Genomic DNA, 25,273 nt, shown 5'->3' on the forward strand with positions numbered 1-25,273 from the left:
ACAATTCACAGTTTAGTGAGTAAACCTGTTAGTGTACTGATGTCAAGGAGCTCCTAGAGATTCTAATTGAAAATTAGTTTTAAAGGAACACTTTCAGGCCCCCCTTAGAGCGGGTTAAAACTCACCTTTATTCCAGCACCATGCAGGTCTGCAGCACTGGCACCGCCCATGCTCTGCCTCCTTGGCTGAGATCATCAGAATTGCAAATCTCAGCCAATCCAATGCTTTCCCATAGGAAAGCATTTGGAAGCTAATGAGCATGCACGGCAAAACACTTTGCTTGCCAATCAGCATCTCCTCATAGCGATGCATTGAAACAATTAATTTCTATAGGGGAAGTTCAGCACCTCCATGCAGAGCGCGGAGACCCTGAATGTCAGTGCTGCACACTGTGCAGCTCTGACCCAGGTAGCACCGATAGTGGCCATCTGAGTGACTGCCACCGGACATGTTTCTAGGCAGTAATGTAAGCGCTGCCTTTTCTCTGAATTATATATTAAAAATTCAACCCAAAATTTTCCATAGAACATTTAATAAAAAGTAGAAGAAAAAAAAAGTTCCACTTTTTTTTTCCTCTTAGTGAATTAAATATAAGTAAAAAAGGAGTACGAACTCTGGTCACTAATCAGTTTGACCATCTCGGGTCAATTTAACATTTCTGGTTATTTAAATCATGAAGTTAGACCCCAGCCAGATTTGTGAGTTATCTCAAGCCATTCCACATGCACACTATTTGCCAAGATAAGAGACTGCCAATATAAATCTTTCAGATTACAAATACACAAGCATGGTTGCAGCACCAGTAAGATGTAGAACGTAAAACAGGTCTAATTTTATTTTTTTTAAAAGCAACACGAAATTCTTTTTTTTTAAATATATATATATATATATATATATACATATATATATATATATATATATATGTGTGTGTGTTTATTTTTCATTTAAATTTCATCCATATAACATACTTTAGATATCAATTTACTATATTACAATGCATTATTTTAAATACGTATCGTTGCTGAAACTATAATAGGTCATATATACAATACAATAAAAATGTACAAATCACAAAGACAATCACAATTCTCCCTTTCATACCCAGACAAAACAGACACAAAAAATAAAGAAACTACTAGGTTTCCTAACAGTGAAGAGATGGTATTGGGGAATCAGTGGGGGAATGGAATTTGAGTTCTTGAAAATCTAACCCAAGGAGCCCAAATTTCGTCATAATTCTCTTTAGATACTCTGTCCATTGCTATACCTGCTTCCATCCTATATTGGAAATCAACTTGTGTCCGTATGTCATGCCAGTTTAAAGGGCCAATATTTCTCCAGTTCCTGGCCATAACTATTTTACTTGCCATAAAGATATGAATCATGAGGATTTTACTTTTTATTTTAACCCTTGACATATCTAAATGGAACAGAAACATTTGGGCCGTGATATCAATTTGTGCCTTATGAATAGAATTTACTAGACCAGAAATAATTGTCTTCATAGGGTTAAATTCCTCACAATCCCACCATATGTGGGGGAATGAACCCAATGCTCTGCCACATCTCCAGCAATCTGGTAGAAGTGTAGGTTGAAATTTGTGTAAACGAGTAAGGACCAAATACCATCTATAGACAAGTTTGAAATATACTTCCCGTATGTTTACCCCATGTATGTACCTTTTTACTAAATGTAGACCAGATAACCACTCATCAAGCGGAAAAGAAATTTGACATTCTTGCTCCCATTTGATCGTTGCTAACGCTTTATCTGTTTGTTTTTGTTTTTTTATAAATTGATTAAATCTAGAAGCAATTTTTTTCTTAGAATGGAATGCTATAAATTGATCAATTGGGGTATTTTCCGAGAATTCTTTACTTGAAATGAAGGATTTTATTCTTAAATAGTTAAATATTTCTTTAGAAGGGAGATTATATTTAAGCTGTAACGTTGGAAATGTTAAAATTTGGTTCCCCTCTAATAACTCTTCAAATTTTTCAATTCCACACTTTTCCCATTCTTGAAGATTTATATCTTTTACATAGAGTTTTAAGCATGCTAATGGGGCATTCTTTGATATATGTTTGGTACCATATTTTTTCTTTAGATATTTTACTATGTAGATCATTGTATTATTCATCGGGTTATTAGTTTTTATATTTTTTACAAACTCGCTATCGCACCATATGAGAGATAGAGGTTCGAGGTTGCCAAGGTAAGCTTTTTCAAAATCTATCCAAGTTGGTCTTAAAGCTGTAACATTATCACACATAATTAGATGTACGGTCATATTAATAATATATAATTTTTGAACATCCGGAAAAGAAACACCCCCCTCCCTCCAGTTTCTCTGTAGAATTTCCAATGACACTCTAGGTCACCTGTCCTGCCAAATATAGTCTGAAATCGTTTTTTGAAGACCGCGTATCGTCTGGGAGTCCACCATCAGCAGGAGATTCCTGAACAGAAATGTCAATTTGGGATGTAAATACGTCACGCACATCCCGCCTTCCTCCCCAGTGAGCAACACCAAATTCTTACTAAAATATAAAACTACAATCTAAACATTATAATTCAACGTGGAGCGTGTATTAAAACTGAAAGAAAGAAAAAAAAGTCTAGTATTCCTAATCAAACACAATAAGAACTTTTAACCCCTTAACAACGAGTGACGGACGAGGTCCGTCACACGGGGGAATGCGTTAATGACGAGTGACGGACCTCGTCCGTCACGCGTTAAAATTAACGCCGCGATCGCGCAGTGCCGGCGATCGCGGGGTTAATGCTGTTGCTGGGTCCCTCCGAGTCAGGGGCAGACCAGCAGCAGCAAATCCGGATATCCCAGCCCATGTGATCGCTGTGATAGCCAGTCACAGCGGTCACAATGCTGCTGGGATATCTGATCCGCCTCCCTCCACCTCGTGTGGGTTTGTGAAGTGGAGAGAGACGGATCGGTGCTACATTGTGTCCCTGATTTATTGCAGAGTTATACTTAAGTATAAAATTCACTTTTGTGGAGTTAAAAAAAAAATTAACCCTTTCCCTGCTGCTTGATCACTGCTAGCAGTGATCAATATACAGGTCACAGTACTTTACTGTGATCTATTTTTTTTTTTTTACTTTCAAGGGTTAATTTTTAGGTTTTTTGTAACCCTAAGGGGTTAAATTTTATTATTTGATTTTATTAATTTGTGATTTAGTTATTTTGGTGGGTGGAATTTAGTGGGAATTAGGGTATAAAAAAAAAAAAAAAAAAAAAAAATATTTTTTTTTTTTGTTAGAGTTTTGTTAGCTGTGTTAGCTGTATTAACAATGTTTAGAAAGTATAGCGCGGAGGAGGCTTATGCCCTGTTAGCGGCAGACTCAGAGGCGACTGACACTGCCTCAGAGAGTGAAGCAGGGAGTGACGCAGGGGATGCAGGGGACATGGACTATGTGCCAGATACTGCAGGACCATCAGGAGAAATCGACGATTCCCCTAATGCTGACCATGGCGCAGATGACTGGGTACCCCCTAATAATTTTTCCCCAGACATCCCAGTGTTTACAGGCAATCCTGGCATACAGGCGGACCTGTCTGCCTATAGTGCGCTGGATGTTATGCAGCTGTTCTTGGGGGATGAGATTTTTGGGGAGATAGTCACCCAGACTAATCTCTATGCGGAGCAATATCTGGCACGCAATCCAGACTCTCTTATCTCTAGGAAAGAGAGATGGTACCCAACCAGTGTGCCAGAATTTAAACAATTCTGGGCACTGACCATGTTAATGGGGCTAATTAAAAAGCCCACAATTAGGATGTATTGGGCTAAACATCCTATTTTCAATACTCCTATTTTTGCCGAGACAATGACAAGGGAAAGATATGAAGACATACTAAGATTTATGCACTTTAGTGATAACAACAAGTGCCCCCCAAAAGGTGATCCGCAGTATGATCTTCTTTACAAACTACGCCCTTTAATTGCCCACTTTAACAGTAAATTTGCCGCTATATATACCCCCAATAAAAACATTTCCATTGACGAGTCCCTAATGAAGTTTAAGGGAAGACTGGGGTTTAGACAATATATCCCATCCAAAAGATCCCGATATGGGATCAAATTTTATAAACTATGTGAAAGTGGCAGTGGCTACGTATACACCTTCCGTGTATACGAAGGAAGGGATAGCCACCTTGATCCCCCAGGTTGCCCAGATACAGTAGGGACAAGTGGAAAAATTGTCTGGGACTTAATAATGCCACTACTTAATAAAGGTTATCATCTATACATCGATAACTTTTATAATAGCATCCCACTGTTACAAATGTTGTATTGCTTCGAGACCGTGGCCTGTGGCACTATTCGGAAGAGTCGCACAGGTTTCCCAAAGGCTCTAGCGAACAAAAAAATGAAAAGGGGGGAAACAGCAGCTCTCTGCCAGAATGAACTGCTGGCACTCAAGTACAGGGATAAAAAGGATGTTTTCATCTTAACCACCATCCATGGTGAAAACACTCGGAGGGTCGCAGTTCGTGGCAGAGACGAATATAAACGGGTGCCAGTCTGCATACGGCAATATAATCGGCATATGGGGGGCATTGACCTGTCCGATCAACTGATGCAGCCATATTTGATCATGAGAAAGACCAGGGCATGGTATAAAAAAGTGGGCATATACCTTTTGCAGATGGCAATCCACAATGCCTTTGTTATTTTTAAAAAGGCAAATGCTGGGCTGAAAAGCACTTTTCTTTCTTTCCAGTTTGAGCTAATTTCTAAGCTGCTAGAATGCCACACAAGGAGACCATCAGTCGAGCCTAGCAGAAGAATGGAGGCAGGTCACTTCTGCTTTAAGATTCCACCAACCCCTAAAAAACAAAACCCCCAGAAAAGGTGCAGGGTGTGTTACAAGAGGGGCGTAAGAGTTGAGACCAGCTATTACTGCCCTGATTGCCCCTCTCAGCCCGGCCTATGTATTGGCCATTGTTTTAAAATTTTTCACACCCAGGCCGAATAAGTAGACCAGTTTTGGGGTGTGATTTTTGGTTACCGAATCTTGGCTTTGTCTACCGTTTATCCTGTCTTCTCTGATCCTTGACCTCGGCTTGTCCTATCGTTGTTCCGTTTCTCTTTACTCCTTTGACCTCGGCTTGTACCTTGACAATTCTCTGCTTGTATAGCCCGGCCACTCTAAGGACCGGTATTACAAGTTTCTCTCTCTGTGTTCTCTCTCTTTGTGGTCTGTCTGTGTTTTGGTTTCGGAATCCATGACAGCTTTGCCCGGGACGCAGATAACTGTGTACTACCCCCGGATAAGTTTACCCCAACTATTCTGTATATGGGGGTATCATTGCACTAAGATGACATAGCTGAGCAACATATTAGGTGTTATACTGCCGTAGCACACATAAGGATAGCAAAATATACAGTAACATCTCCAAGTGTGTGTCAAAAAGGCAGAAAAAATGCTAATTGCAACTAGACTTGGTACAAACTAACAAAAAAATGATCCTACACTAAGGTTTAGAATATACCTTTTGAAATACCCTGGGGTGTCTACTTTAAGAAATGGTAGGCCTTTGTGGGGTAGTTTGAATTTAATACCTGCTAAGATGCTTGGAAATTGCACATAGGCCCAGCGTCAAAATTCAAAGTTCGGTAAAAACTGATATGGCTTGGTCTCCTATATGGCACTGTAGCTTCACAAAATAGTCCCAAAGACATACAATAGGGGTGTCATTTTACTCAGAAGACTTAGCTGAACATAATTTGGGGGGTATGAACTTAGTGGCACATGTGAAATATACAAAATGCCCAGCACAAATGCAATCCATATGTAAAAAACGCACAAAATAATTTTATACCACATACTTTGGCATCTATTGGTGAAAAAATGGGGGCATGTTAAGGCACAATATGCACCTTATGAGATACCCTGGAGTGTCTACTTTAAGAAATGGTAGGCCTTTGTAGGGTAGTTTGAATTTAAAACATGCTAAGATGCTTGGAAATTGCACATAGGCCCAGCGTCAAAATTCAAAGTTCGGTAAAAACTGATATGGCTTGGTCTCCTATATGGCACTGTAGCTTCACAAAATAGTCCCAAAGACATACAATAGGGGTGTCATTTTACTCAGAAGACTTAGCTGAACATAATTTGGGGGGTATGAACTTAGTGGCACATGTGAAATATACAAAATGCCCAGCACAAATGCAATCCATATGTAAAAAACGCACAAAATAATTTTATACCACATACTTTGGCATCTATTGGTGAAAAAAATGGGGGCATGTTAAGGCACAATATGCACCTTATGAGATACCCTGGAGTGTCTACTTTTACAAATGGTAGGCCTTTGTGGGTTTTTTTTGAACAGTCAAACTGTTATAATACCCCAAATGGAAGCATAGGCTCATTAAATCCGTCTCTCAAAATTCTACTGTGAGTACTGAAAAGGACAGGTCTCCTATATGGCACTGTAGCTTCACGAACTAGTGCCAAAGACATACAATGGGGGTGTCATTTTACTCAGAAGACTTAGCTGAACATAATTTGGGGGGTTTGAACTTAGTGGCACATGTGAAATATACAAAATGCCCAGCACAAATGCAATCCATATGTAAAAAACGCACAAAATTATTTTTTACCACATACTTTGGCATCTATTGGTGAAAAAATGGGGGCATGTTAAGGCACAATATGCACCTTATGAGATACCCTGGAGTGTCTACTTTTACAAATGGTAGGCCTTTGTGGGTTTTTTTTCGAACAGACAGACTGTTATAATACCCCAAATGGAAGCATAGGCTCATTAAATCCGTCTCTCAAAATTCTACTGTGAATACTGAAAAGGACAGGTCTCCTATATGGCACTGTAGCTTCACGAAATAGTGCCAAAGACATACAATGGGGGTACCGTTGTACTCAGCAGAAGTAACTGAACACATAATAAAACTTTGTACAGGAATAGCACACACCAACTTTACAAAATACACATGAGAAGTTCTTTGTTATAAGTTTGTGTGCGAAAACCCCCAAAAAACACAATTTTACTCCAATATTTAGCAGAGGTTGGCGGTAAAATGGCTACGTAGAAAGTGTCAAAACAACCTTAGGTAAATAGCCTGGGGTGTCTACTTTATATAAATATATACTTTTGTGTGGCAATTTTGTTTTCTTTTATGGCTATTAGGCTTACAAGACAAACATACCAAATTCTAAAATCGCTCCACATAAAAAGTGTATTTTACTCCTTGTGCTTTGTGACCTGTAACTACCAAAAAAAACTGAAAATCCCAGACACATTATATATTCTGTAATTCAGAACAACTAAATGAATTTATTTTTAATTACTTTCCTTAACCTGCACTAATTATGTACACATTATTATGGCAAAAACTGTAAAAAAAACACACAAAAATTCATTTTTTTGCATATTTCTGTATTTTTTTAATAATAAATAAGCATTTATATATATATGTGTTACATCAAATTAAAGCCCTTTCTGTCCTTTAAAAAACGGTATATAATATGTGTCGGTGCAATGAATAAGTAAAAAGCAAATTGCAGTTGAACGCAAATAGCAAAAAATGCAAAAAATGCCGTTGTCATTAAGTGAAAGACAAGCTTCTAAAGCTCTGTCCTTAAGGGGTTAAGAAAACTGCATAATGTTTGTTTATTCTTTTTTCTACATGCCATTTATTAATTTAAAGGGACATTCCAAGCACCATAAACACTACAGCCTGCTGTAGTAGTTATGGTGCCAACATGCCCTGTCTCCTCCCCAGTGTAACCTGTCAAACTGTTTTAGCATGGTTTGATAATTACCTGTGTCATACAGGATTCATGCTGCTTCTGGTCTTCTTGTGCAGGAGAAGCTTGATGGCAGTGTTCGTGTTAATTCATTGGCCAACAGAATCCGCTGATTGCAGTCATCCAATGAATGAGATTAATCAGTTTCTGTACTGAGCAAACTGACAGTCAAGTTCTCCTGCTCTGACTTAAGTAAGTGTCAAACCATGGTATAGAATGGATTTACAAACTACTGGGACAGTTCCAGGGGACTCCTGGCACCATAACCACTACAGCAGTCTCAAGTACTTGTGGTGCCTGCAGTACTCCTTTAAAAGCAACTTGTAAGTGTAGAATAAACGGTCAAGCGATGTCTATAGATTAGTTGGATTATTTTTTTAAATCAGCTATTTATGTTTTCAATATACTCCAGTATAAGGCGTTACTAAATAATTCCCTACATTAATCAGTAAGTATCAAACCCTACACTAATGATTAAAGGACCACTATAGTGCCAGGAAAACATACTCGTTTTCCTGGCACTATAGTGCCCTGAGGGTCCCACACCCATGGCGCTGAAGGGGGAGGAAAGGGTTAATCCCTTACCTTTATTCCAGCGCCGGGCTCCCTCGGCGCTGGGACTCTCCTCCCTCTTCTTCCGTCATCGGCTGAATGCGCATGCGCGGCAAGAGCCGCCCGTGCGTTCAGCCAGTCTCATAGGAAAGCATTATCAATGCTTTCCTATGGACGCTGGCATCTTCGCACTGTGAAAATCACAGTGAGAAGCGCGGAAGCGCCTCTAGCGGCTGTCAATGAGACAGCCCCTAGAGGCTGGCTTAACCCATAGGTAAACATAGCAGTTTCTCTGAAACTGCTATGTTTACTGCAAAAAGGGTTAAACCTAGCTGGACCTGGCACCCAGACCACTTCATTAAGCTGAAGTGGTCTGGGTGCCTATAGTGGTCCTTTAATAACATGATGCTTGGCTGAGTATGATGAGAAGACAAATTTGCCATTTGCAGTGTCCAATATTTTTTTTACTAACTTTTTTTTTTTTTTTTATGCATACATACTTGCAAAAAATTGGTTCCATCATAGACACACTTAAGCTTTGCTTAATTAATTAATTGGAAGATTTTTTTCATTTGGATTGTTAGATCCGCCTCGTTTTCTTGGACACATGTTTGGAAAAGGGTCTTTTATTTTAAGTCTGTTATCTGTTCTATTTTATAAACGGTTCTAAAAACTGTCTATGAAGGGTTAACTTTGCCTTTTATTCCACAATTTCTTTGCAGGGTTATCCATTTTAGAAAAGACAGCAAAGCTATATTTCATTTTTTTAATTCAACATGTCATTAAAAAAAAAACCAAAAAAACATATATAAGCATAAACACAGATTTTTGATTAATGGATACTCACTGGCACGTACTGATGCCCACACACTCACATACACTGGCGCACAATGATCCATACTCACACACATACAGTGATCCATACTGACACTAACACAGTAATCCATACTGACACTAACACAGTAATCCATATTGATACATACATTGATCCACACTGACACTCACACACAGTAATCCATACATTGATCCATACTGACACTCACACACAGTAATCCATACTGACACTCACACACAGTAATCCATACTGACACTCACACACAGTAATCCATACTGACACTCACACACAGTAATCCATACTGACATATACAGTGATCCATACTGACACTAACACAGTAATCCATACTGATACATACATTGAACCACACTGACACTCACACACAGTAATCCATACATTGATCCATACTGACACTCACACACAGTAATCCATACTGACACTCACACACAGTAATCCATACTGACACTCACACACAGTAATCCATACTGACACATACAGTGATCCATACTGACACTAACACAGTAATCCATACTGATACATACATTGAACCATACTGACACACACATACAGTGATCCATACTGACACTAACACAGTAATCCATACTGATACATACATTGATCCACACTGACACTCACACACAGTAATCCATACATTGATCCATACTGACACTCACACACAGTAATCCATACTGACACTCACACACAGTAATCCATACTGACACTCACACACAGTAATCCATACTGACACATACAATAATCCATACTGACACTCACACAAACATTGATCCATACATTGACCCATACTGACACTCACACATACATTGATCCATACATTGACCCATACTGACACTCACACATACATTGATCCATACATTGACCCATACTGACACTCACACAAACATTGATCCATACATTGACCCATACTGACACTCACAAATACATTGACCCATACTGACACTCACACAAACATTGACCCATACTGACACTCGCACATACATTGAGCCATACTGACACTCACACAAACATTGATCCATACTGACACTCACACATACATTGATCCATACTGACACTCACACAAAGTAATCCATACTGACACTCACACACAGTAATCCACACTGACACTCACACACAGTAATCCATACTGACACTCACACACAGTAATCCATACTGACACTCACACACAGTAATCCATACTGACACTCACACACAGTAATCCATACTGACACATACAATAATCCATACTGACACTCACACAAACATTGATCCATACATTGACCCATACTGACACTCACACATACATTGATCCATACATTGACCCATACTGACACTCACACAAACATTGATCCATACATTGACCCATACTGACACTCACACAAACATTGATCCATACATTGACCCATACTGACACTCACACAAACATTTATCCATACATTGACCCATACTGACACTCACACAAACATTGATCCATACATTGACCCATACTGACACTCACACAAACATTGATCCATAAATTGACCCATACTGACACTCACACATACATTGATCCATACATTGACCCATACTGACACTCACACAAACATTGATCCATACATTGACCCATACTGACACTCACACATACATTGATCCACACTGAGACTCACACACAGTAATCCATACATTGATCCATACTGACACTCACACAAAGTAATCCATACTGACACATTGATCCATACATTGACCCATACTGACACTCACACATACATTGACCCATACTGACACTCACACAAACATTGACCCATACTGACACTCACACAAACATTGACCCATACTGACACTCACACATACATTGACCCATACTGACACTCACACAAACATTGATCCATACTGACACTCACACAAAGTAATCCATACTGACACTCACACATACATTGATCCATACTGACACTCACACATACATTGATCCATACATTGATCCATACTGACACTCACACATACATTGATCCATACTGACACTCACACATACATTGACCCATACTGATACCGGAGAAACTGACGGAAGCGAAGCATAGAGAGATGGACACAGGTTTCTTCAGGAAGGAAGAGATTCTTTATTGGATCACCGATCGGGACTCAGAGGGACTAGCGTCACCAAAATACCACAAGTTCTGAGCCCCGGACAATAGTGCAGGCTCCTTATATAGGCACATAACTCCTCCCATATTAAGCTCCACCCGCACATTCTCTTGACCAATCAATACAAATAAGAATTAACTTCCTGCTTGACCGCATGGCTTGTCCAACACAATGGAGGAGGGGGAATACTACATCCTGTATTCTTGCACATGCTCCGTACACTACTGATCGTATCTTGCCTCGTGCAACCAACTGATCGATACGTCAGCATATGCACGTACACATGCCACGTGGTAATCTCGGCCTACTAAATTTATTTTTACCGAGATTCCACCACATTCCCCCCTTTGATGCCTCTTGATATTTCACAATTACTTGAGGCATCACTTAACCTTAGTTTGCATACACCGCAAGTTACCTTGAACCAGACCAGACTTAACTTATGATGTGAATCTTCAACACTCATCTTCCTGCATTGGTTCTCCTTGATCTAGAGCCTTATATTTATAAATTGCCATTATCTGTGCAGCAGCCTTCCTTTCTGCTATATTTTCTATCAGGCTTTGCACAGACCTAACTACTAAGGGTATAAGACACGGCAGGAGTAGACACAACATTAAAATCAGTAGGACTCCACCTACCACTGCCTTAACCTCCAAACCACTCATACCAGCTACCAAACCAACTACTTGGATTATACCCTTTCCATACCTGAGTAGGCACATGCGCTAGTTTAACCATATGGCTAGTAAGCTCAGCTATTGCTTGCCCTTCGTCATCTATTTGAAGACAGCAATTGCTCAGGTTAAACTTCCCACATACACCTCCCTCTACTGCCAAAAGGTAATCCAAGGCTAATCTATTTTGGTAAACTGCCGTCCTCATCCTGGTATTATGCTTCGCTAGAAGATTGAGCGCTTGTGATGTTTCGTTAGTAATAATCTCAACCACCGCCTGTAATCTTATAATACGGTTGAGCATATAAATAGGGGTTCTATAACCAAAGGTACCATCCTCTGCCCACGTGGCTGGCCCATAATAATCTATGATACGCTGGGGAGGCCATTCATCATCTTCCCAGGCGCCTATCTCTATGGGTCCCCTTTTCTTCCTACGATTCACATCATACACTTTAACACCTAAAGTCTCACCTGTTTCAATCGGTAACAAGAAGAAGGATGGTTTGAGCATACCCAACACACATGCTCCTTCCCAGTCCTGTGGCAACTCCGAATAGGCTTTCTTACCACAGATCCAGTACAAATTTGCTGGGGCTCTCCAGGTAGATGTGATGGATAAATCAAACCACACATCCTTTAAATTGGCGTATCTAGCAAACGGGTTAGATGGTTCTGAGACATTTGAAGCCGACCACCAAGTTGTATTCTTTGTATCATCATCATAAGCTTTTTGCCCTAGACAAGTTAATTCTCCTACAGAAGTGTTATACATTATTCCTTTCCTTGCTATGCAAACATAACCTATGATGGAGGTCTTTAATCTCCACTCAGATTTACCTCTAACACTCATATGATAATCGGCTTGTGTAGATATTAGTTGGTCAACTGCCTCAGAACCGGACATTACCTCCTTTGCTTCCCAAGGCCATTGGTCTCCCATGTTAGTACCTCCACACACATAGCAGTTGGTAACATTAAGACTACCGGCAATACTTTCAGCTAAGTCAATGAACAGGTTTTTAGCATTATGGGGGATCTTATTATCTATACTCATCTCTTCATAAAAGGAATGGTATACTTGATGAGTTTGGGAGGATACCGTATCAGTCTCTATCCCTATAAACAATACTGTCCCAGGATCTAAACCCATCCCGTATATCTGAAACCCAAATAAATTGCCATATTTGTCTAAGAACTTATCGGGGTTATTTATAAGTATATGGATGGGATTGCATTCCATAGACTTACAATATGGGCTGGTAGGCAACTTAGTCACTATCATGTCTTTGTCTGCTGTCTGTCCCCAAGTCGCCCACCCCACACAAGACCAATATGGGCAAAAGTTATAGTCTTTATTTGGGCATCTAGGACTCACATATTTATTTTTACTACTGGGACAAATATATTTATCATTAGACCCATACGTCCTCTCCCATCTAAGATCCCCACATACATTCCACGGCTTTCTACCACTTGATATCGCCTTACACGCATCAAATAGCAGAACACCCGAAGAATGTACGGATTCTAACACCGTCTTATTAATTAGGGTCCCCTGAGGATCTCCATTCCTGAGAGTCAACCAAATTGTACGGGGTTGATACTCTGGACTGAAGCACTTAGGTTCTCCTACTCCTAAATGGCACTCACACTATAGTCTATATTTAGGTATCTACATCTCGATACATCTCCTTTACACTCGTATTGTGAATGCCAAATTAGGGTTTGGGAAATATGGTTACCTGTTCTTGTAGTCTTAATGCATACCTCACAGCTAGGAGTGTTGGTACCTCTACCTTCCTGAATATAAAAATACACATAAATAAACACTATCATCAACACATCTTTCGCCGTCATCCTCAGTCTTCGTCCGTGCGAAGGCACCTCAGCTTCCAGGATGTAAGGGCTGCAGGGAATGGAGTTCTGCTCGTCTTCACAGGAGTCCCTTCGAGACTTTCCCTGGCTTATAAACTATACGTCGGTGGGCGGACAGGCTTTATTATGGCCTTCTCACTCACGCACCAAATCCCAAAAAATAATAAAATTTGTAATCCACAATAGTTCCTCGTTACTCCGACTGAGTAGTGCGTTTTAACCGGATCTTGCAGGGATTCTCTGGATCTGCTGTAACTTGCCAAGAATCGACTGCTGCTGGTTTAACCCTGGAGTGATGTATCCACGGAGTCACTTCGGCTACTTTTATCGCTGTAGGGGTAGACAAAAGAACAACATAAGGACCTCTCCACTTGGGCCCTAACGGTACATTATTCCACTCTTTAATCCACACTTGATCTCCTGGATGATAACTATGAACTGGGGGATAAATATTCACAGGTAATCTATCTTGTACCCATTTCTGTACCTCCTCCATAGTCTTACCCAACTCTACAACCTGCTGCCGGGTAATTCCTTCTCCCAACTGACTCAAGTCCCCCCTTAAGTTACCAAGTACGGGAGGTGGTCGCCCATACATGATTTCAAAAGGAGAGAGGCCCATCCTTCTGGTAGGGGTACTGCGGATTCGCAATAAAGCTATGGGTAAGAGAACGTTCCACTTAAGTTGGGTTTCCTGACACATTTTAGCCAACTGATTCTTAATAGTTCTATTCATTCTCTCTACCTTACCAGAACTCTGGGGTCTATATGCTGTATGAAGCCTCCACTTTATACCAAGCATATGAGTCAGTTGTTGTAGGCACTGATGAACAAAAGCTGGACCATTGTCCGATCCTATAGAACAGGGTAGTCCATATCGGGGTATTATTTCTCGTAGCAGGAATCTCACAACTTCTCCTGCTTTCTCTGTACGAGTAGGACATGCTTCTACCCAGCCTGAATAGGTGCACACAATTACCAGCAGGTAACGATGTCCACCCGATTTAGGCATCACTGTAAAGTCAATTTGTAAATCGGACATGGGGAGTCCCCCCATAAACTGGACTCCTGGTGGCTTTACTGGTCCTTGTCTTGCATTATTTTTAGCACACGTTACACATCTTCGTACAATGGCCTGAGTCAAGTTGGACAATCTTGGTATGTAGAAATGTTTTCTGAGAGATTCTTCTGTGCTGTCTCTCCCAGAATGTGTCCCGTTGTGATAATTTTGGACAATTTCTACCGCTAGTGATGCTGGTATGACTATTCTTCCATCTTCTAGCTGATACCACTTGTTCTCCAAATACTTTCCTGGTTCAGTCTTTAACCACTCCTCTTCTTGAGCTGTATAAACTGGAGTCCATTGGGACAGTGGAGTTGGTATAAGAGCAGCTATATGCCCCACATATTCCTGTCTTCCTGATTCAGCAGCACACTTAGCTGCACTATCTGCCATCCGATTTCCTTTGGTTACATCACCATCTCCTCTCAGATGCGCTCGACAATGTATGATACCGACTTCTTTCGGCTCCCACACTGCTTCCAATAGTTGTAGGATTTCAGCTGCGTACTTGATTTCTTTGCCTTCTGAATTCAGTAGTCCTCTTTCTTTATACAAAGCTCCGTGAGCATGAGTGGTTAAAAACGCATATTTGGAGTCCGTGTAGATGTTCACTCTTAAACCTTCAGCCAATTGTAACGCTCGTGTCAGTGCTATCAATTCTGCCTTTTGTGCTGATGTTCCTTTCGCCAGTGGCCGAGCTTCTATCACCTTGTCTATTGTTGTCACTGCATATCCTGCATAGCGGATCCCTTCTTTCACATAACTACTGCCGTCGGTATAATATTGAACATCGGGGTTCTGGATGGGAAAATCACGAAGATCTGGTCTACTTGAGAATACTTCATCCATTACTTCCAAACAATCATGTTGACTTTCAGTAGGTTGTGGCAAAAGGGTAGCTGGATTTAAGGTGTTTACAGTCTCTAAATGCACTCTTGGGTTTTCACACAACATTGCTTGATACTTGGTCATACGGCTGTTACTAAACCAATGATTTCCTTTGTAATCCAACAACGTCTGTACTGCATGTGGGACTCGTACATAAAGTTCTTGACCCAGAGTGAGTTTATCGGCTTCAGCTACTAGCAGGGCGGCTGCAGCTACGGCTCTTAGACAAGGTGGAAGTCCGCTGGCCACTGCATCCAATTGCTTAGACATGTAGGCAACAGGTCTTTGCCATGATCCCAAGTACTGTGTCAATACTCCCACAGCCATTCTTCTTTGCTCATGTACATACAGGTAGAATGGCCGTGTGTGATCAGGTAGACCTAATGCTGGGGCACTCATCAAAGCCTTCTTCACATCTTCAAATGCCGTTTGCTGTTCTTGGGTCCATAAGAAGGGGTCGTGCTCTGTACCTTTGATAGCTGCGTACAGAGGTTTTGCCAGTATCGCGTAGCTGGGAATCCATATCCTACAGAAGCCTGCTGCCCCCAAGAATTCTCGCACTTGTCTTCTATTCTTGGGTATCGGTATTTGGCACACAGCTTCTTTTCTCTCTGGCCCCATAATTCTTTGACCTTCAGAGATATGGAATCCCAGATATTTGACAGTTGGCAAACACAACTGAACCTTCTTTCTAGACACCTTGTATCCTGCCTTCCAGAGAATGTGTAGTAGATCATGCGTTGCTTGCTGACAGATTTCTTTTGTAACTGCTGCTATCAACAAGTCATCTACATACTGTAACAATACACACTCTCCTGGGATAGACTCGAAATCCAGTAGATCTTGACTTAGAGCTGAACCAAATAGGGTAGGTGACTTTTTAAACCCTTGGGGCAGTCTTGTCCAAGTCATTTGGCGTTTTGAGCCCGTTAGAGCGTTCTCCCATTGGAAAGCGAAAATACATTGACTTTCTGTGGCAATTCGGAGGCAAAAGAAGGCATCTTTGAGATCTAAGACTGTAAAGGAAGTAGCCCCGCCCGGAATTAAAGCAAGCAGGTTATATGGATTGGGTACAACTGGATGTATACTAACAACCACATCATTGACTGCTCTCAAGTCCTGCACAGGTCGATACTCATCTGTACCGGGCTTTTGAACAGGCAGCAATGGGGTGTTCCAGGGGGAAGTACAGAATTTTAGGATACCATACCGTATGAACTTATCCAGATAAGATTGGATGTTCTTCTTAGCCTTCTGCGGGATGTGGTATTGTCTTAGGCTTACTGGATAAACCCCAAGTTTTAGTTCAATTTTTATAGGTGGAATATTGCGGGCCAGTCCTGGTGGGTTGTTCTCTGCCCAAACTCCTGGTATGTTGAATAATGACTCATCACTCCTAGGGTTTTGGCTAGTCAACGCTGTATAAAGTCGCCACTCTTCTTCCTTTGGTACGGATAATGTCATAATACCTGAAGGTCCATTAAACTTTAAGGATGTTGTTCCATTTGGTAGGAACGTAATCTGCGCTTGTAATTTTGATAGCATATCACGTCCCAGCAATTGGACTGGACATTCAGGCATATAAAGGAATTGATGTTTTACTACGTGGCCTCCCAATGTACAGAGTCGACTTTTAAGAACCGGTTTTTCAGCACTTCTTCCAGTTGCTCCTATTACAGTAATAGTCCTTCCAGATGGAGGAGCAACTAGATTAGTCACCACTGAATGTTCAGCACCAGTGTCGATCATGAACGCACTCCTTTTTCCCCCTATTGATACATCGACCATAGGCTCCGCTCGACCAAGGGGGATGGAGCCCGGTCGGTATCAATAGTCCTCCATGACCGTGTCAGCCAATCCTACAAAGTCCCTGCCTTCTCTATCGCGGGACCTTTGCGCTGCTGGGAAATACCTATCTTCCCTAACACTTCCTCTGTTCCCATTGCTCCCTCTATTACCATGACTCCCTCCGGGGCCTCCTCTACCTCTTGCTCTGCCTCTAAAGTTTCCGTAACCTGCCCTGGGTTGGTCTCTCTCGTACTGCTCTCTTTGTGGACATTCGTTCCTCCAATGCCCTTCTTCCTTGCAATACGCGCACTGATTCCTACTCAAGGGCTCCCTGCTCCATCTACTATCGCCTCTATCTGGGCCCCGTCTATCTACGCCTGCGATCGCTACCGCTAGCATGTCTGCCTTTCTACGCATCTTGCGCTCTTCCTCTTTCGTACTTTCTGTTTCCCTATTCATATATACCTTATTCGCTACCTCCATTAGTTGGGTGATGGACATACCTGCAAACCCTTCTAACTTCTGTAGCTTGCGCTTAATATCTCCGTAAGCTTGGCTGACAAAGGCGGAGTTCACCATTCGGGAATTATCTGCGTCTTCCGGATTAAAGGGGGTATACAAGCGGTATGCCTCCAATAATCGGTCATAAAAGACACTGGGCGCTTCATCGCTTTTCTGAATCACCTCAACTGTCTTCGACATATTAATGGCTTTCTTTCCTCCGGCTTTCATGCCAGCAATTATAGCGTCTCTATAGGCTCTGAGTTGAACCATATCAGCACCATTTACATTCCAATCGGGATCGGTGTTGGGATAATGTGTTGCGGCCCATGCTGATGGATTGGCTTGGTTTAAAGTACGGGCTTTATCCTCTAGTGCTTTAATGGCCGCTTGATTAATTCTTGTCCTTTCCTCATTGTTGAATAAAGTCATTAATAACTGCTGGCAATCAGCCCATGTCGGGTTATGTGTCTGTACTATTGAGGTGAACAGATCAGTCATAGCTTGTGGTTTCTCAGTATACGAGGAATTGTGGGTCTTCCAATTTAAGAGATTGGTTGTCGTGAACGGGACATATACAAAGACTGGGTCAGCATGTGCCATTTGGCCTGCGGCATCGATATAGGCTGACCCAGGATTCAGACGAAGAGGCATCTGATAGTGTTTTAATTGTTGGGTACCGGTCAGTTGTCGGGTCTGTATGGGGCTACGTGGAGGGGCGTCAGTCATAGGTTCCAGTCGGGGAGAAATAGGGTATGGGGATGTGGGGGCTTGGTTTTGGGAAAAGGTTGTAAATAAAACACTTCGAGTCGAGCTAGAAGAAGCTTGACCGGAAGTCTGAAGTGGCGCCAAATCAGGATATTCGGATTTAATGGGGGTTGGTTCTGATTCCGGAAGGGGACATTTAGTATGAGAGGGGGTGGATTCTGTACTGGAGGAGGAAGCGGAAGTGGATGAGGGTAATGAGGGAAGGGTTGCAGGACTTCCTGCATTTGCGTCACTTCCTCTTAACGGAAAGTAAGGGGGCGGCAAAGGGATCTCGGACTCAGGGGGCGTGTCCAAAATGGGCCTAACACCAGTCCTAGGGGACAAACAAGTCCTAGCTACCATGAGGCGACATTGCTCCTCGTGGCATGTCTGGAGCCATTTTGGCGAGTCATTTACGGCCTGTCTCCAACAATCAATATAAGGAAACTGGCCGTAAAGTTCAGGCCTACCCGATACAGCCACGTGTAAGCGCTGTACCAGAGTTGGATCCAAACTGCCACGTGGCGGCCATGCCGCAACCAAAGTAGGCCACTCCCTAGTACACAAAGTGACCAAACGTACAGGAGACATTTTAACCCCAAAATCACATGTCTTGAATCCCTTTTTAAAATTCTTCACCATACAACCTAAGGGATCCGGAATCGTTGACTGCGACGCGCCCATACTTATCAATGGAACGTCGCTGACAACGAATACTATGCACGCGTACTATTCAACAGTCACACCCGTTTCCTCTGGCAACAGCACCACGTGAAACGTATACAATAACACAATAAACACTCAGGGAATTCCCGTACACACACAGCTGTTACACCAGTCACTAGATAATCAATATTATGCCCTTTGGCGAAACTATACAGTCACCCACGCTATAATTCTCTATATACGAATTACCCGTCTATAACACACCCCAGTAACATCGTCTTTTACAAATAGCGGTTACAGTACGGTTAGCATAGGTCAAAGCACAAGTTAAGGTCACAATACAATTATTAGTGGTTATGGTGTTAAACATGCAATGGACGACAATGATTAGTACTTATATACAGTGTCAGTAAATATACAGGGTTATGGTACCGTGCACTATGATACAGCAACACACTATTAACACTCTCGCTAGACGGCTGAGCTCGCGCTATCTAACAAGATATACACTTTACTAAACAATCTTTATCACATTTACAATTCCCAACTAAACTATTGGCCAGTACCTTGATGGACTACCTAAAACTATATACACCCGTTTTGGTTAGCCACACTGCCCAAGCACCACATATAGCGAGCTAGAGGACCGAATTTACACAGGCGCCTCTTAGTCGATTACTATCAAAAATCTAGTGGGTTCCAAATTTACACGCCTTCCCACTTAGCCAAGATAGGTTGAGAGCTAGCGAACCGAATTTACACAGGCGCCGCTTAGTCTCCCGGTCCCTCCGACCTAGCGAACGTAATATACACCCTAGAACGCTAGTCTAGACAAGACACCGGTGTCCGGCTAGGGCTATTTACACAGGACCCCGCCTGACTAACCAAATCAAACGGTCTGACTAAAGAGCGTTCGATTGAGCGGTGCGCCTTCGCTCCTTCCCTCCGACAGAGGGGGCAGATTCCATACACAAATAACCCCTTATGGGCCTACCGCACAATCGGTATACCCCTAGTGGGTCTGCCGTCTAAAACAGCAGTTGTCTTACCTCCTCGTTCCTGAACCTGAGTTCACACTCATCGACGGGGACACCCCAGCACTTCTCACGTAGAGGCCGATGATCTCCTGGACAACAGACCAGTGGCGCCGAGACGAAGGGAGGTCCACGCAGAAGTTCAGGGGTGCAGCCGTAGAGAACGTGGGCAAAGATAGACCGTCTCACGCCTCTGCCTCTCAGCTACCGTTGAACGATGAGCTTCCCGGCCAATGCACCAAATGATACCGGAGAAACTGACGGAAGCGAAGCACAGAGAGATGGACACAGGTTTCTTCAGGAAGGAAGAGATTCTTTTTTTTTTTTTTTTTTTTTATATTCTTTATTTTTGCGTGCATAAAGAAAATAAACAGTCACATTTGCTTTTGCATAATAACAGACAGTAACTTAGCAGGACAATGCACATTTTTATATTGTAGCATGATGTGTAAGCTTAAGCATGAGGACAGTGCTAGCGAGGGGTTGACTATTGCGACATGAGCATGAGAACTATAGGCACTGTGATTGAGAAGTGTTTCTCCCGGGAGGTCCCCCCAGGCAGGGCCGGCCTTAGGCAAATAGGCGCCCTGTGCGAAAAGTCTTCATGGCGCCCCCCCACCACCCACCAAGTTGCCTGAATACCGTAACACACACAGGCACCAGGGACGTGTATATCGTGAGGCAAACAAGGCATCTGCCTTAGGTGGCACTTTGCAGGGGGTGGCAAAAAAAGCCGCCCCCAAACCCCCAGGCAGATCCCTTGCTTGCCTCACGTCCTGGGGGGCTCAAGAGCTGGCCGGCTGGCCATGTTTGAGCCCCCCCCTGGCAGGCAGCGGAAGCGGGCAGCGAAGGAGCATACTCACCTGAGCTCTTCCTGCTCAGCTCCCTCTGCGCCGCTTAATGAAGCCGGGAGCCGGAATATGACGTCAGTCCGGCTCCTGGCATCACTAAGAGCCGCCTACTCAGTCTGTGCGCCCCCTGCCTGCCCGCCCAGCAGCCACACTGGACTGCAGGCAAGAAATCCACTCCAGCTCTCCCATGGAGGCTGGGTGGATTTAAAATAAAATTAAAAAAATATTAGTTTGTGAGTGTTAGTGGAAATGTCTGTGTGTGTGTGTGTGTCTTTGAGTGTGTATGTCTAAGTGAATGTGTGAGTCTGTCAGTGAGTGAGCGTCTGTCAGTCAAAGTGCGGCCTTGACAGGAAGGGGTGGGGGAAATTTAAACTTGGTTACAGGCATGTACACACACACACACACACTCAGTTAAAGGCAGTCACACATACAGGCACAGGCACACACAATGGCACAGCTACAGCGACACACACAATTAGAGTCACACACAGACAGTCACACACACACACACAGACAGTCACACACACAGACAGACAGTTATACACACACACAGGCAGTCACACACACACACAGGCAGTCACACACACACAGGCAGGCAGTCACATACAGACAGTTACAGACAGACACACACACACAGGCAGGCATACAGTCACACACACAGGCAGGCAGTCACACACAGGCAGTGACGCACACACACAGGCAGTCACACACACACAGGCAGTCACACACACACAGGCAGTCACACACGCAGGCAGACAGTCACACACGCAGGCAGTCACACACAGACAGACAGTTAGACAGGCAGACACACACACAGACAGTCACACACACAGGCAGTCACACACACACACACACAGGCAGTCACACACACAGGCAGTCACACACAGTCACACACACAGGCAGTCACACAGACAGGCAGTCACACACACACACAGGCAGTCACACACACAGACAGGCAGTCACACACACACACGCACACACACAGACAGGTAGTCACACACAGACAGACAGTCACACACAGGCAGTCAGGCAGACAGACAGTCACACACACAGTCCCACAGCCACATGGGACATGTGGGGGGGCTATAGGGACACATGGGGGCTATAATGAGACACATGGGGCTGGGGAGGGGGCTACACATGGGGCTATAAGGGCATATGAAGGGCTGGGAGGGGGTACAGTGACACATGGAGGGCTGGGGGGGCTATAGGGACACATGAAGGGCTGGAGGGGGGTATAGGAGCATATGAAGGGCTGGGAGGGGGAATAGTGGGACACATAGAGGGCTGGAAAAGAGGGCTAACAGGCAAACAGTCACACTTACCTCTATCCAGTGGATGCAGCTGGCTGATGGGGAAGCAGGGACTCCTTCCCTCTTCCTGTGCAGCAGGGGCTTCGGGAGGTATTAGCCCCGCCTCTGCCTCGCGATAAGCCCCGCCCCTGCAGCTCGGTAAGCCCCGCCCCCTCTGCCGCGATTTTTTTTTTAAATAGACCCTGACACCGGCCATGTGCGGGTTGTGTCGGCTGTCAGGGCGCCCCCTGCTCCATGGCGCCCTGTGCGGCCGCACATCTCGCACACCCCTAAGGCCGGCCCTGCCCCCAGGTAAATCAGGTTTTGAGTCCCGCTGTGGTAAGAGAGGAAAGGGGACATGCTAATGCAGTGGGTTAAACATGGGTTAATCTAAGCACATGGTGTGGGTACCGATGGTGCACTGCTGGGGTACTGTGGTATTTGTGCTCAGTCCTGAGGTCATCCAATGCCGTGCTGGGGTACTCTGCTTCCCTGTCCAGAGAGTCTCGCTGTTGAACCCTGGTGCCTTCCTGGGTAGGGACCCGCATACATGAGTCGAAGGTAAGGTCTTGCTATGGAGGCGCTGAAGCCTCTCCTGTGTGGTCTCAGAATACAGCTTGAGTTGTGAGGTAGGCTCTTTGGGGCGGCCCGGTCGGGTTGTGGCAGGTTAGTTGTTGTGTTGCTTGCCGCCTTTCTCGTGCTGGGATGTCGGGCAGCGTGTGAACGTTGCGGGCAGAGTCGTGTGGTCCACCATTTTCGGGCCCTCTGTACCGCGAGCACCGTGGGTTTGCCACTGGATCGTGGAGTTGGCTTGCGAGGTGGGTGTTCTGTCGTGTCTGGCATCTGGACCTGTTGTTGTCCAAGTTCCAGTTTTTCCAGAAGGCAGCGAACAGGCTGTTTACTTTAGCTTCGAGGTCCCAGCTTATATGAGAGCACGTGGCGTCCGCCATTTTCCTCTTCTCTATGGCTGGATGGAGCTCATTCTCGTGGAGCAGGTTTGCCTCCCTGGAGTGGACCGGGATCACCCCCGCGGTCCATAGGGGGGGGGGACAGGGCAAGAACCACCTAATCCTGTGCTGCTGGCATGTCACTGGGAGGCAGGGCAGCGGCCGTCTGCCCCACTCACCGCCTGCACGGTCTCCTCCTTGGTTGTCAGAGGGCACCCTCCCGAGGGACTAAAACCTTAACAGCAAGCCTCACCTCGGAACCAGGCTGTCTGCTTGCACTGGGTCACCGCTGTCGGTCGTCAGGTAGGTTTTAAGTTGTTTTTCGGAGCTATAATTAGCCAGGGTTATAGGAGCAGCTTTGTTGTGCGACCGTTCAGCTTGGCGGCCCGCCCCCCAGGAAGAGATTCTTTATTGGATCACCGATCGGGACTCAGAGGGACTAGCGTCACCAAAATACCACAAGTTCTGAGCCCCGGACAATAGTGCAGGCTCCTTATATAGGCACATAACTCCTCCCATATTAAGCTCCACCCGCACATTCTCTTGACCAATCAATACAAATAAGAATTAACTTCCTGCTTGACCGCATGGCTTGTCCAACACAATGGAGGAGGGGGAATACTACATCCTGTATTCTTGCACATGCTCCGTACACTACTGATCGTATCTTGCCTCGTGCAACCAACTGATCGATACGTCAGCATATGCACGTACACATGCCACGTGGTAATCTCGGCCTACTAAATTTATTTTTACCGAGATTCCACCACAATACTGACACTCACACATACATTGATCCATACATTGACCCATACTGACACTCACACATACATTGATCCATACATTGACCCATACTGACACTCACATAAACATTGATCCATACATTGACCCATACTGACACTCACACATACATTGATCCATACATTGACCCATACTGACACTCACACATACATTGATCCATACATTGACCCATACTGACACTCACACATACAGAACTCCATACTGACACTCACATAATATCTTCAAAAACACCTCCCACACACAATTACACACTCAAATATACACACACCCTATGAATCCTACCTTGCTCCGTGCTCGCTCAGCTCCTGGCTGAGAAGCAGCCTGCCTGCAGCTCTGTCTGGCCCCACTCCTCTCCCTGCCTGCAGCTCTGCCTGGCCCCACTCCTCTCCCTGCCTGCCTGCCAGCACTTTACACACAGGAAGCAAAAGGCAGAGGACCCGCGTGGGCTGCCCTGCTCTGCCTGCTCACCGGGTCACATGCTTCCTGTGTGTGAAGGCTGACAGGCAGGCACAGGACTACCTCCCTCCCTGCTCCTTATCCTTCACTCCCGAGCAGCATTGACAGTCCACTTTGGAGTGCCTGCTGCTCGCGAGTGGATACAGTACAGTGCGATCTGGAGCTGAGAGGGGACCTTCACTCACTCCTCAGCTCATCAAGCCCCCTACATGAGAGTGTGTACTGGGTGAGGAGAGGAAGGGCTGCTGCACTGTGCGGCCCCAAGTGCCCCGGCCCACCGGGAAATTTCCCGGTATCCCGGTGGGCCAGTCCGGCACTGATCCCTTCCCCCTCTCCTCCAGTTTTCATCCACTTGCACCCACTTCCCTTCCGAGACCTGGCATCGAT

The 25,273-nt window shown here is 44.1% G+C and overlaps 1 protein-coding gene across 1 annotated transcript in view; it reads right to left on the minus strand.

The window, feature by feature from the left end:
- The window catches only part of LOC134578629 (inactive hydroxysteroid dehydrogenase-like protein 1), a 1,053,979-nt gene that overhangs the window by 313,290 nt on the left and 715,416 nt on the right, over positions 1–25,273 (minus strand). The gene's annotated exons all lie outside the window — the stretch shown is intronic.

This window comes from Pelobates fuscus, chromosome 12 (genome assembly GCF_036172605.1).
Source record: "Pelobates fuscus isolate aPelFus1 chromosome 12, aPelFus1.pri, whole genome shotgun sequence".
Classification (NCBI taxonomy): Eukaryota; Metazoa; Chordata; class Amphibia; order Anura; family Pelobatidae; genus Pelobates; species Pelobates fuscus.